We start from the raw sequence: 15,505 nt of genomic DNA, 5'->3' as shown, positions 1-15,505 counted from the left end.
TATCTCATATATCTCCAACTATATATTATGATTTTTATGTCGTATGGTACATAATTAGGGGCCACAAGGGGCCAGAATGCAAAATCTTTGATGCTTTATATCTCGAAAGGGAGAAATATTTTGATAAGCAATATTGAACAAAAGTTGTTCAAAATAATGTTCTGAACAGTATGCAACCTTTCATTTTTTGCTAAACGTCCCCATTAAGGAGTTGAAGGGTTGGCCCCTAAATATTTCTTTTGCTAATAGCTGAAAAACGAAAAAGAATTTCTGAACTAGTTGTTGAACACAAAATGTTCAAAATCTGTAAGATCTTTAAGATGAGATCAAGAAAAAGGGGCTGGGCACTCGAATTAGGGGCCAAGAGGGGCCAAAAGTCTTCAATCGATAACTCTTTATCAGTTAATATTTTGTAATACATTACTGAAGCAAAGATGTTTATCTCATATATCTCCAACTATATATTATGATTTTTATGTCGTATGGTACATAACAAGGGGTCACACGGGGCCAGAATGCAAAATCTTTGATGCTTTATATCTCGAAAGGGAGAAATATTTTGATAAGCAATATTGAACGAAAGATGTTCAAAATAATGTTTTGAACAATATGCAACCTTTCATTTTTTGCTAAACGTCCCCATTAAGGAGTTGAAGGGTTGGCCCCTAAATATTTCTTTTGCTAATAGCTGAAAAACGAAAAAGAATTTCTGAACAGTTGTTGAACACAAAATGTTCAAAATCGTAAGAGCTTTAAGATGAGATCAAGAAAAAGGGGCTGGGCACTCGAATTAGGGGCCAAGAGGGGCCAAAAGTCTTCAATCGAAAACTCTTTATCAGTTAATATTTTGTAATACATTACTGAAGCAAAAATGTTAAGCATAACAATCTTCAACTATATATTATGATTTTTATGTCGTATGATACATAATTAGGGGCCACAAGGGGCCAGAATGCTAAATCTTTGATGCTTTACATCTCGAAAGGGAGAAATATTTTGATAAGCAATATTGAACAAAAAATGTTCAAAATAATGTTCTGAACAGTATGCAACCTTTTAATTTTTGCTAAACGTCCCCATTAGGGAGTTGAAGGGTTGGCCCCTAAATATTTCTTTTGCTAATAGCTCAAAAACGAAAAAGAATTTCTGAACAGTTGTTGAACACAAAATGTTCAAAATCTGAAGATCTTTAAGATGAGATCTCGAAAAAAGGGGCTGGGCACTCAAATTAGGGGCCAAGAGGGGCCAAAAGTTTTCAATCGATAACTCTTTATCAGTTAATATTTTGTAATAAATTACTGAAGCAAAGATGTATTTATCTCAACCGTCTACAACTATATATTATGGTTTTTATGTCGTATGGTACATAATTAGTGGCCACAAGGGGGCAGAATGCTAAATCTTTGATGCTATATATCTTGAAAGGGAGAAATATTTTGATAAGCAATATTGAACAAAAGTTGTTCAAAATAATGTTCTAAACAATATGCAACCTTTCATTTTTTGCAAAACGTCCCCATTAAGGAGTTGAAGGGTTGGCCCCTAAATATTTCTTTTGCAAATAAATCAAAAACAAAAAAGAATTTCTGAACAAAACGTGTTCAAAATCTTAAGAGCTTTAAGATGAAATCAGAAAAAAGGGGCTGAGCCCTCAAATTAGGGGCCAAGAAGGGACGAAAGTCTTCAATCGATAAATCTTTATCAGTCAATATTTTGATATACATTACTGAAGCAAAAATGTTAATCTCAACCATTTACAACTATATATTATGATTTTTATGTAGTATGGTACATAATTAGGGGCCACAAGGGGCCAGAATGCAAAATTTTGATGCTTTATATCTCGAAAATGAGAAATATTTTGATAAGCAATATTGAACAAAAGATGTTCAAAATAATGTTCTGAAATATTTCTTTTGCTAATAGCTCAAAAATTTCTTTTGCTAATAGAAAAACGAATTTCTGAATAGTTGTTGAACAAAAAATGTTCAAAATCTTAAGAGCTTTACATGTATGATATGAATAAAAAGGGCTGATTCCTAAAATTAGGGGCCGTTAGGGGCAAAAGGCCGATTTTGTAAAGACTTTAATGTTCAATGTCTTTTTACAGATTGTGGTAAATCATTATTTTAGAATGAAAATCACAATCAAAATCTTATCTCATCTCAGCAAAAATTGGACGGAAGACCCACTCGTTGCTCGCAACGAGATCGTATCTAGTTATTATTCTTTTTTTTCTGCACAAATTTTGTGCCGACATTCCTCGGAGATTTTTCGATCGATTTGTTTTTTTTCAGGCTGTTGGTGCATAATTATCTGAAGTTAATTCCGGCCGTAGGACTTTTAAAAAATCACTTCCGGTTGTAGTTGTCGCCCTTTTCTTAAAATTCAGATGACCTCCGTGTCTGTTGCCATGGAAACCTAACGTAAAAAGCGACAAATTTTCAGTGATAATAGAGGACTCTCTGCCATGTTGCACCTTCGTCATGAAACTTTTCTTATTTTAATGAAGCTCTGTAGTTCTGGACACGAATCATGACTATTTTTTAAAATTTTGCATATATCTTTTAAAGTATCATTGTTTTGTTAAAACATCTTTAACATCATTTTCTGCAAAACATCAGGATCTTTTGAAACTTTCAATGTTTAAAGCCTTCAGCACATTGTCAAAAAGTGATTTCTTTAATCAAAATCTTTAACAATCAATATTTTGGTATATATTACTGAACAAAAAAAAGATTCAGATATTCATATCATATGTTACATAATTCTAGGCCACAAGGGTCAAAGTTCTAAATCTTTAAAAGCTTTATATCTCACAAGAGAGAAATATTTTGATAATACGAAAGCCCTATGTTCAAAATAATGTTCTAAACAATATGCCTCTTTTCATTTTTTGCTAAACGTCCCCATTAAGGAGTTGAAGGGATGGCCCCTAAAAATTTCTTTTGATTATAGCTCAAAAACAATTAGAATTTCTGAACTTTTTAACACAAAATGTTCAAAATCATAAAATTCAGTTCCCGTCATGTGATATTTTGCCATCATTCATTCTCCTTCTGTTTTTTCAATAACTCTTTATAGTTAATATTTTATTTTATTATATAAAAAAAAATGTTTATAACGATTGTCAACTTTATATTATGATTTTCATGTTCTTGTATATCTATCAAAAGGGGCCAAAATGCTAAATATTTAATGCATTATATTAGATAGTGAGAAATATTTTGATAAGCAATATTGAACAAAATTGTTCAAAATCATGTTCCAATATGCAACCTTTTATTTTTTGCTAAACGTTCCCATTAAGGAGTTGAAGGGTTGGCCCCTAATATTTCTTTTGCTAATAGCTCAAAAACGTAAAAAACATTCAGTTGTTGAACACAAAATGTTCAAAATCTTAAGCTAAACTGAGAAAGTTCACACAAGGGGCTGGGCATTTATTAAGTGCCAAGAACACACATCAGCTCTCTGCAATGCGATAACTCTTTATCAGTCAATATTTTGTAATACATTACTGAAGCAAAGATGTTTTCGGTAGAACCATCTTCAATATATATTGAAAGATTTTTATTTCATGGTACATAATTAGGCGTCACAAGGGGCCAAAATAAATCTTTGACGCTTAATATCTTCAAAGGAATTAATATTTTGATAAGCAATATTGTAAAAAAGATGTTCAAGATAATGTTCTGAACAATATGCAACCTTTCATTTTTTGCTACACGTCCCCATTAAGGAGTTAAAGGGTTGGCCCCTAAATATTTCTTTTGCTAATAGCTCAAAAACGAAAAAAACATCTCTGAATAGCTCCTGAACAAAAAATGTTCAAAATCTACCGAGCTTTATGATGAAATAATGAAAAGGGATGTACCGAAAATAAGGGGCCGTTTCCAATGGAAAAGGCCTGATATAACTCTTGGTTGTTCAATGAATTTTACAGATTTTGTTTTATTTGAGAATAAAAATCGCAAAGTCTTGTCTCATCTCATCAAGAATTGGACGGACATATGCTCGTTGCTCGCAACGAGATCGTATCTAGTTCTTTTTATTATTTTTTTTCCAAAATTTTGTGCACGCGATTTCTCAAACTATTGGATGGAATTACATGAAATTTTCAGAAAAGATGTGTTGTGACATGAACTTTATATCAAATTCGTTTTTTTGAAAATTCTCTTTTGGTGCCAAGTTATGGGACATTTCCTGATTTTAAAATGACATTTTGTCCGCGATAAATCTCAAGAACGGTAAAAGATATCAATGTAAAACTTTCAGGCGTTATAGATCGTGATATTCTCCTTCCAGGACGCGACCTTTCCATCGTCGTCAGTACTTCCGGTCGATACGACAAGCGAATTAAAAAAATCGTATTTTCCAACTTTTTTGTTTTTCAATATTTTTCAGTTATTTTTGGAATGTTATTAGGGACTCTTTTATTAATGCTTACTATATAATTTGTTTGAATATTAATAAATTTAAACTCTAGATATTAACATTTGAAAATCTGAAGCGGGCCCAAGATGGCTGCTGTCTCTGTCAACTCCGCCATTTCGCGAGTAGGGGGTTAAAGATGCAGCTGAGCGTTTGCTTAAATGAAAGTTGCATAATGATGAATGGAATGTAAAGGATTACTTTGATTGTACATCGTAGTAATTACGTTACAATTCTGTGTCAAACTAAAGATATATTCCAGGGTCTTCTCAAACTTCTTTAAATTGTTTTGGCTGGTTATCAAAGTAGAAAAAGAATAGACTAAATGTAGAAATGAAATATATATCTTTTGTCTTTGAACCACGGAAAACTTATCCTAAATCATGGTTATAAGAAAAAGTTTTTCAAGAAACAATACCATTCTATATATGTTTCTGAAGTATAAAACGTAAACATTGTTACCCTTCCACACTTGTGTCATATTAAATTAATAGAAAAGACAAAAATAAGAAAAGTATTTTTTTAAAAAGATTGTTTATTAAAGGTTTGAATTAACATTCTTTTCTCAATAAATTCAAGTTATTGAAACATAAATAGTACCATGATTCCTTGACCGTCGGAGGGCGAGTGAAAAACATGTTTTTCATGAACGTGTAACTCATTTTTGGGGGACCTTTTCAAAATTCGAAAACACTTTAGTGTAACTAATAGGGATAGTATTATATTTGTATAAAGTGAAATTCAAAAGATACTTTTAAATTATAGCAATTCCATTGCTTTATTTCTAACTTTATTTATCGATATCAAATGTATCAAATATTTCAAAATATAATTTCTAAACCTCGAATTTTCGCATGAAATAATGTATTGTGACCCGACTTCTTTTCAATTTCACTGTAATAACGGTGTTAATATCACACCCATTTAATAAAAAGTTGAACATTCCAAAAAAAGGCGCGAAAACAGTTTCATCTGTTCATCACTAATAGATTATCGCAAAATTACTGAAAACTAATTGCCACCTTTCATGTGATTCTTACACAGGTGTGCTATTGTAGAAGTTTATATACAGGAACATTAAGAGTAGTAGTCCCAATAGCGTAATTGTGTGTGCTAGAGATAGAAATAAAAAGTTAGTTGTTTTTTCCCCATTGGGTTCAATCCCCATTTTCACAAAAAAATTTAATCCCCTTTTTAGCTTAATTTTATTTTTTTTTTTCAAAATCGGACGGAAGACCTCTCGTTGCTCGCAACGAGATCGTTTCTAGTTTATTATTATTATTATTATTAAGGTCTTCCGTTTCAGACGGAAGACCTTATAGTGATTCTACTGTTTTTTCTTTTTATTATTATTATTATTATTATTTTTTGCCTTTTTGTTTTGACGATTTCTCAGAGATGACTGGACGGATTCTCATGAAATTTTCAGGGATGATGGAGAGTAAAAATATCTTTCAGATGCAGTTTTCAGTTTTTCAAAAGTCACTTCCGGTCGTCAGATATGTCCAATTTCCGCTTTTTTCAAAAAAGTTTTGTCCGAGTCATATCTCAGAAACGGTAAGAGATTAAGACACCAAACTTATATGATTAATAGATCTTGATAAGTAGGCAAAACCAATCGGGGTAAGGTTGTCTGCCGTCACTTCCGGTCGTCACAGGAAGTGATCAAAGAAATCGAAAATTTCAACTTTTCTTTTTTGAAACTTTTTTTGCATCACATTATAGCATCTTGTTTGTAGTTTCGAAATATATCAGTCCCACCGGAAACAAAAACGACAACTTCCGGTTATAAGAGAAAAACTGCATATTTTCAGTATTTTTCTCTCCCATAAATATTTTTTATACGTAATGTATTTGAAATGATTTTTGGATATGTTATTCAGACTGCAGATGTCTACAGTAACGTCAAATATCTTTGTAAAATTCACTTCCGGTCGCGTGATTTTCTGTCCTCAAAATGAGAAGTTATCATAGCTAGATCTCGTAAACGATAAGAGATTAAGGCACCACACTTATATAAGTGGTAGATCTTGATAAGTAGGCAAATTCAGTTGGGATAAGATCGTCCGCCGTCACTTCCGGTCGTCACAGGAAGTGATCCAAAAATCAAAATTTTTAACTTTTCTTGCATGAAACATTTTTTGCATCACATTTTAACATCTTATTTGTATTTTTGAAATATATCAGTCCCACCGGAAACTAAAACGACAACTTCCGGTTATAAGAGAAAAACTACATAATTTGTGTATTTTTCTTTCCCATAAATATTTTTTATACATAAAGTATTTGTAGTGATTTTTAGATATGTTATATAGACTGCTTATGTCTACAGTAACCTCAAATATCTTTGTAAAATTCACTTCCGGTCGCGTGATTTTCTGTCCTCAATATGAGAAGTTATCACAAAGAGATCTCGGAAACGGTAAGAGATGGAGACGCCAAACTTGAATGAGTAATAGATCTTGATAAGTAAGGAAACTCATAAGGGTTAAGATCGTTCGCCGTCATTTCCGGTCGTCACAGGAAGTGATCAAAGAAATCAGAAATTTCAGCATTTCTTTTTGGCATCTTCTCGGCATCACATAATTGCATCTTATTGGTTGTTCTGATATATGTCCGTCTCACCAGAAACAAAAACGGCAACTTCCGGTAATGAGAGAAAAACTGCATAAATTGAGTATCATACTATCCCATAAATATCTTTTATAGAAAGAGTATTTGAAATGATTTTAGAACATGTAATTCAGACTGCAAATGTCTAGAGTAACTATAAATATCTGTTAAAAATTGATTTCCGGTCTCATGATTTCCTTTCCTCAAACTGAGTAGTTAACATAGCCAGATCTTGGTTATGGTAACACATCAAGACACTTAACTTATATGAATAATAAACCTTGAAGAGTGAACAACAGATATAGGGATAAATGTCTCCGCCGTCACTTCCGGTCGTCACAGGATGTGATTTGAAAAATCGAAAAATTCCGACTTTTTTCTTTCTATTTTTTTTTTTCATTACTTTATTGCATCTAATTAGTAGTTTTGAAATATGTAAGTTAAAAAAATAATAAAAACAACGAAAATTTCCAGTTATAAGAAATAAAACAACACCTAATGTCAAAAGGTCAAGGTCATTGGAAAAGTATTTAAATTGCTTATATATGCCACATGACCTTGACCTTTGAGTTTGATGTTTGACCTTGACCTTTGACCTTGACCCTTACCCAAGAGTTATTTTTTTTTATTTAGCTTGATACAGCTTCAAGTGTTAAAGTCGAGTTTGAAAGGTTTTTGAATGACCTTGACCTTTGACCTCGATAAATGACCTTGACCTTTGACCCCATTGACCCAAAGGTCACAATCAAGCTCGAGTCCGTGGGAATGTTTACATCTCTCACTTTAACAAATGCTTATATACCCTCCCCCCCCCTTTTTTTTTCTTTTTTTTTTTAAATCAATAGGAACCTAGAAAAATTTTCTACAGTTCAAACGACGCCACAGATCGACATGAAATTTAAGGATTGCAGTAGAAGACTCATCAAAGAAAGTGTCCTGAGTGTTTAACAGTGAGTCTCTGAAGTATATAATGAAATTCTAATGAGTATCGGCAACAACTACATTTTTTTTTCTGTCTGAAATTTAGGTGCTGATGAGCATGAAAATTAATTAAAGCTTGTATTGGGTATTTCTTCACTTTTTGTCAATAACATTCGATTCTCCTGCTCAAATACGAAATTTTAATACCAAGTATTCTTGATCTCCTTTGTATGTAGAGTTTATTTCAATTTTATTTACATTGAATATTAATTGAATGAATCTAGGAAATAGCGATTTTTCCCTACCAAATCAATTTCTACGCAATTTAGATAGCTTAGATAAATTGCAGTTACCTCGCTTTGAACGGCGTGGTGTAGAGAAAATGTCCATGACTCACAACTGCATGAGATGTTTTGACCTATGACCTTGAAAAGTAGGTCAAGGTCATTGGAAAACTAGAGAAATTGTCGATTTAAGCTTAAAATCCAAATGACCTTGACCTTTGACCTTGATATTTGACCTTGACCTTTGACCCCTTACTCAAAAAGTAATAAAGAAATATTAATTACCTTTATCTAGATTCAGCTTCAAGTGTTAATCTCAAGTTTATCTCTCTCTCTCTCTCTCTCTTTTTGGATGACCTTGACCTTGATAAATGACCCCCTATTGATCCAAAGGTCACAATCAAGTTTAATGTCGTTGAGGTATTTGCAACTCTTACTCTAACAAATGCTTATATCCCCCCCCCCCCTCATTTCTTAAAAAAAAAATCAACAGCAGTATAGAGAAAATGTCTACAAGTCAAACGACACAATATATCGACATAAGATTCGGAGTAAAAGCAAGAAAAGACCTTAAAGAAAGTGTCCTGAGAGTTTTAAGGTGAGTCTCTAAAATATAATGAAATTCTAGGGAAAATCGGCAAAATCTGCATTTTTTTTTTTCTGTCTGAAATTTTGTATTGCTGAGCATAAAAATTAATTAAAGCCCCTATTGGCTATTTTTGCAATTTTTGTTAATATCATTCGATTCTCCTGCTCTATTACGACATTTTAATACCAAGTACTCTTGCTTTCTTTAGTGTATGGAATTTATTTCAATTTTATTCGGATTTAATATTAATAGAATGAATCTTGATTTCATTTGAAATTTGATTTTTTTTTCTAGAATAACACAATCCCAAGAAATAGCGACTTTCAGCATAGTAAAAAGAAATACACGTTTCTTCCCTGTGTTTCCCATCTAGAATTACATGTTTGGAATTTTATTTATGCTACTTACATTGAATTTCATGCCTATTTCGGTCAGGAATGTTAAAACCCGAACCCGATTCTCTGTTTTCCTTTTCCATAATTACAAACTGCCTTGCATCTCTCGCTCATGTTTCTCACATGCTCTTAAATAATTTATCGCCATCCATTTCAAACATAAAACAACTCAAATCGGATATTTTCAAACATCTCTTTAATACATGTATAATGCACATATGATGCAGGTACACATGGGACATTTCACAACGTTTTCACTTACGCTTCCGTCTTGATGCGCAGATCAAATGCATGTTATTCATATTATTAGGTATATCGTAATTTTAATCAGACCCTACCCCTTACATCTTAACTCGAAAACAATCTCATTCAAGCTCATATATACACCTAGGAGCGTGTTACAATGTTTTGAACGTGCTCTCTTTGCGTGATCAATGAAATCATGGTTGTCCCCGAGTCGACTCGTATAATCCAGGAAGTCTGTTTAGAGTATATTTATACCAACTGCGAGCCCGATCTAAAATCCTAGTAGAGAAATAAGAATTTTCCTGTTTTATTTATTTTCTTGCTTTTTTCTACTTCTTTCAGCCCAAATGATATTGAAATGCTTAAAAAGGTAGAAAGGCCGATAATTGTTCACTGAACAATTAGTCTACTAGTTTATTATATGTCTGTCTTTTTTAAAATAGAAAAAAAATCCTGCATACAGATAAATAGAGGAGAACGGAAGACCTTCTTTGTTGCTGTAGCAACAAGAGTTTCTAGTATTCTTACTATTTTCGTATTGACCAACTTTTGGAAATGACCTTTGTCCGGTCCATTTCTCCAGAACAGCTGAAGATATGAAAGTTTACTGTGTCAGATATCATAGATCTGGACTTGAAGATGTGTCGAACAACATTTTTTCCGTCGTCAATTCTTCCGGTCGTCACAGAAAAGGGGATTAAAAGTCGATTTTTTAAATTTCTTTGTCTTTCTTTCTATCTTTTTCTGTGATATTCATGGCATAAGTAAATACCCCTATTTGCTGATTTTACGTATAACCAGTTTCTTGATTTGATAAAGAAGGAATTAAATATCTTTGAATGTCTAAGAACTTTTGCAAACGTAGGTTCAACGTTTCCTTAAACACTAAAAAATATTAATTTTTTTTCCTCATAAATAGACTTCGCGGGGGAAAACCCATTGTGCAATACCCAAGTGTGCAGGTAAAGTCTTTGACGCCGCGATGGCGAAAGGACCGGTAGAAAAACTTCCATGGTTCAATTGAGACGAGATTTTAGTAAATAAAGTGTGTATATTATATATATCATATGTGTTCATCTTATCCCCCCCCCCCCCCCCATTTCTTTTTTGTGAACTGTAAAAGACCTATCTCCCACCTTTCTCACATATTGAAATGAATGCCAATTCGGCTTTAATTTTTTACATTCTACATAAACTGACCTTGACATTTACATAACAAGACACTCTTCTTAAAGTAAAGAAAATGATAAGGCTTAATTCTTTTAACAAAATAATGGTAATTTACAAGTCTATATTCAAGACCCCCCCCCCCTTCCCGGAAGCGCGCAGACAGGTAGACTTCGCAGATGTAACATCTACAACGTACAAGTAACGTTTTAAAAGTTTCATTCATAAAAATCAGTTCCCCTGATGTCATCTGATAACGTGCCATCATTCATTCTTCCTATGTTTTGTTTGTAGAATTTATAATTATTTAATTTTTTTTTTTTCATCTTGAGAAAATAAAGATTTTCAGCTGCATTTATTAGCATTTCGCGTTTTCTTGTATATATCTATTACTTGCAAATGAATAATGTCATTAAATAATACAGAACAAATCAAACTTTATTTCCATCTTTTTTATTCATTCATAAATTCTTAGATCCGCTCCAATAGTTGCGCGATGCCCTCACCGCTACTGTAAACAAAACATTCATAACGCCGAAAATGTCCATGATTCCGCTGAACTAAGAAAGTTTACACGTGGTTTATCATCTCACAACAAACATCAGATCTATCTAATGCAGGATTGCTCGAGTTAAAGAGGAAAATTCAGGAATTATTTTGCGTCATCCATATTTTGCCGTGAACCTATGCGACATTTTGTAATTAAGGTCTTCCGTTTCAGACGGAAGACCTTATAGTGATTCTACTGTTTCTTTTTATTAAGGTCTTCCGTTTCAGACGGAAGACCTTATAGTGATTCTACTGTTTCTTTTTATTATTTTTTTTTTCCCCTTTTCTTTAAATCGGATTTCTCAGAGATGGCTGGACGGATTTTCCTGAAATTTTCAGGGATGATAGAGAATGAAAATACGCTCAGGCGTTTTTTTCATTTTTTCAAAATTCACTTCCGGTCGTCAGTTATGTCCGATTTCCGCTTTTTTCAAAAAAGTTTTGTCCGAGTCATATCTCAGAAACGGTAAAAGATGAAGACACCAAACTTATATGAGTAATAGATCTTGATAAGTAGGCAAAACCAATCGGGTTAACATCGTGCGCCGTCACTTCCGGTCGTCACAGGAAGTGATCAAAGAAATCGAAAATTTCAACTTTTTATTTTTTGAAACTTTTTTGCATCACATTATAGCATCTTGTTTGTAGTTTCGAAATATATCAGTCTCACCGGAAACAAAAACGACAACTTCCGGTTATGAGAGAAAAACTGCATATTTTCAGTATTTTTCTTTCCCATAAATATTTTTTATAGATAAAGTATTTGTAATGATTTTTGGATATGTTATTCAGACTGCAAATGACTACAGTAACGTCAAATATCTTTGTAAAATTCACTTCCGGTCGCGTGATTTCCTGTCCTCAAAATGAAAAGTTATCATAGCTAGATCTCGTAAACGGTAAGAGATTAAGACACCAAACTTATATAAATGGTAGATCATGAAAAGTACGCAAAATCATTTGGGATAAGATTGTCAGCAGTCACTTCCGGTCGTCACAGGAAGTGATCCAAAAAATCTAAATTTTTAACTTTTCTTTCATGAAACATATTTTGCATCACATTATAACATCTTATTTGTATTTTTGAAATATATCAGTCCCACCGGAAACTGAAACGACAACTTCCGGTTATAAGAGAAAAACTACATAATTTGAGTATTTTTCTTTCCCATAAATATTTTTTATAATTAAAGTATTTGTAATGATTTTTGGATATGTTATTCAGACTGCAAATGTCTACAGTAATGTCTAATATCTCAGTAAAATTCACTTCCGGTCGCGTGACTTCATGTCCTCAAAATCAGAAGTTATCATTGCTAGATCTCGTTAACGGTAAGAGATTAAGACACCAAACTAATAGGTATGGTAGAACTTGACGAGTAGACAAATCCTTTGAGTTTAAGATTGTCCGCCGTCACTTCCGGTTGTCACAGGAAGTGATCAAATAAATAAAAAATTTAAACTTTTCTTTAAGGATTTTTTCTAAGTATTACCTTATAGCATCTTACAAGTAGTTTCGAAATATGTCAGTCCCATTGGAAACAAAAACGACGACTTCCGGTTATGAGAGAAAAACTGCATAAATTGAGTTTCTTTCTATCCCATAAATATCTTTTGTAAAAAGAGTATTTGAAATGATTTTGGGACATGTTATTCAGACTGCAAATGTATAGAGAAACCTCAAAATGAGACCTTTGACCCTTACTCAAAAAGTAATTAAGGAATATTCATTACCTTTATCTAGATTCAGCTTCAAGTGTTTATCTCTCTTTACCTCTCTCTCTCTCTCTCTCTCTCTCTCTCTCTCTCTCTCTCTCTCTCTCTCTCTGACTCTTGACCTTTGACATTTATAAATGACATAGTTCTTTGGCCCCATTGACACAAAGGTCACAATCAAGCTTAAGGTCGTGGAGGTATTTGCAACTCTTACTCTAACAAATGCTTATAAAATATCCCCTCCTTTCTCTAAAAAAAAAAACAAAACAATCAACACCAACTTAGAGAAAATGTCTACAAGTCAAACGAAACGAAATATCGGCATAAGATTTGTAATAAAAGAAAGAAGAGACCTGAAAGAAAGTGTCCTGAGAGTTTTAAGGTGAGTCTCTGAAGTATTTTGAAATTCTAGTGAATATCGGCAAAATCTGCATTTTTTTTCTGTCTGAAATTAAGTTATTGCTTGGCATAAAAATTAATTAAAACTCGTATTGGCTATTTCTGCAATTATTGTTAATATCATTCGATTCTCCTGCTCCATTACGACATTTTAATACCAAGTATTCTTGCTTTCTTAGGTGTATGGAATTTATTTTAATTTTATTTAGATTTAAATATGAATCGGCTGAAACTCGGAAATGACGATTTTTCATATCAATTAAATTTCCTCGCAATTGAGATAGGTCAATTGCAGTTACCCCGCTTGATACGATATGCTTTTGAAAAAATGCCCATGACTCACTGTTTTTCTGGGATTTTGAATTTCCTCTGTAACTGACCACGTGTATTAGTTTCGCTTTACAACTCTGTTTATGCTAAGTGCCATTGCTTCACTACAAATGTGTCCCATAATTATTCTAATCATTTTCCTACATACAATATCACATCAAACAGGGAATATCTCAGTTTTTTAAGACATTTGACTTTACTACGAAACTATTTCTTTCACTTCGAAACTATTTCCTTCAACCTTAAAATAATAAGCTTACAGAATACCTGAAATGTTGTGGAAGTTGGTGGCTCAGTGGTTAGCGTGTCCGACTTTCATACTAATGGTTTTGGGATCGAGACCAGTTGGTGGAATTGATATTTTTTTTTTTTTTTTTTTGCATTTTGTTTTTTTTTAAATACAAAAAAATTCTTCTTACAGATAAAAGAGGAGAACGGAAGACCTTATTTGTTGCTGTAGCAACAAGAGTTTCTAGTTATTATTATTATTCTTTTTTTTCTTACCGATTTTGTGCACGCGAGTTCTCGGAAACGGCTTGGTTGATTTTCACGAAACTTTCAGATCTGATAGACATTGGTCTGAACCTTATTGGAAATTTTTTATATGTACGTCGTCACTTCCGGTCGTGAGATATGGACGATTTACTGATTATTAGAGGGTCGGCTTGTCCTGGCAATCACTGAAACACGAATAAAGATATTGACTTGAGATTTTCAGTGAAGGTAGAGGAAGGATTGCTGAATTGCTTTTTTGAGTCTATATCTTTCCAGTGCAAAAGGCGTTGAAGCTCGCCTGAGCAGAGAAATAAGCTCGGAAATATCTCGCAAAATTTAACACGTTTTCTCTGATATCTTGATACCTATCAATAATTTGTTAAAAAGTATATAATAAAAGTTGTTCAGAATTAGATTTTCTATCATTTGATATCAAGAAAAGGGGTGTGACCCCTCAAATAAAGGGCAAACAGGGGCCAAAAGTCTCTCATCTATAACTCTTTATTTTTTCAATTTTTTGTTATAAATAACTGAAACGAAAGTGTTTATCATAACAATCTGCATCAATGCATTGTAAAATCGTGATAATATGTTACGTAATAAGGGGTCATAAGGGACCAAAATGCTAATTCTTGGATTCTTTATATCTCCAAAAGGGGAAATATTTTGATAAGCGGTATCGAGTAAAAGATGCTCATTGTTGTTTTTTAAACATTATACAACCATTCTAAATATGCAATATATAGAACGTAAAAGAATTTAATCAAACGAGAGAAGTCTTGATATCATTATGATTTAACAAAGATCATTGTCAAAATCATAACTTATCGAAAAATCGGACGGAAGACCTACTCGTTGCTCGCAACGAGATCTCATCTAGTTATTATTATTTTTCTTCCTGGGAAAATTTTGTCCGCGAGTGATCTTGTAAACTACACATCCGACTAAGGTAAAATGTTTTTAGGGTCAGTAGACATGTTATGTAGATTTGCCGAACAAAGGTCATTTTGCGCGCACGTGCTTGCAAGAGCGCGCACGTGCAACAGTGAAATGACCGATTTAATTGATATAGGCGTAACTTTTATAATTTTTGATGAAATGCTTTGAAACTCATAATGTAAGGATATATTAGTAATATAGACAAGATGACATGGTCAAAATAGCAAGATCTCACGCACATGCACGTGCGCTGCAATCTGATTGGCTATCACTAAAGTCTCAATATCTTTCTTGTTTTTATACGAAATCCTTTGAAATTTTGAACATAGCCATGCATTAGGATATCTTACAACATGATATATAGAAATTATCATGAAAACACGTGCATGCACGTGTGCTGCAATCTGATTGGCTGAAACTTGAAATGGCTA

The sequence above is a fragment of the Saccostrea cucullata genome, unplaced genomic scaffold (assembly GCF_032062105.1).
Source record: "Saccostrea cucullata isolate Sc308-1 unplaced genomic scaffold, CSIRO_AGI_Scuc_v1 ctg5029, whole genome shotgun sequence".
Lineage (NCBI taxonomy): Eukaryota > Metazoa > Mollusca > Bivalvia > Ostreida > Ostreidae > Saccostrea > Saccostrea cuccullata.
Note: the sequence above shows the minus strand (reverse complement) of the source record.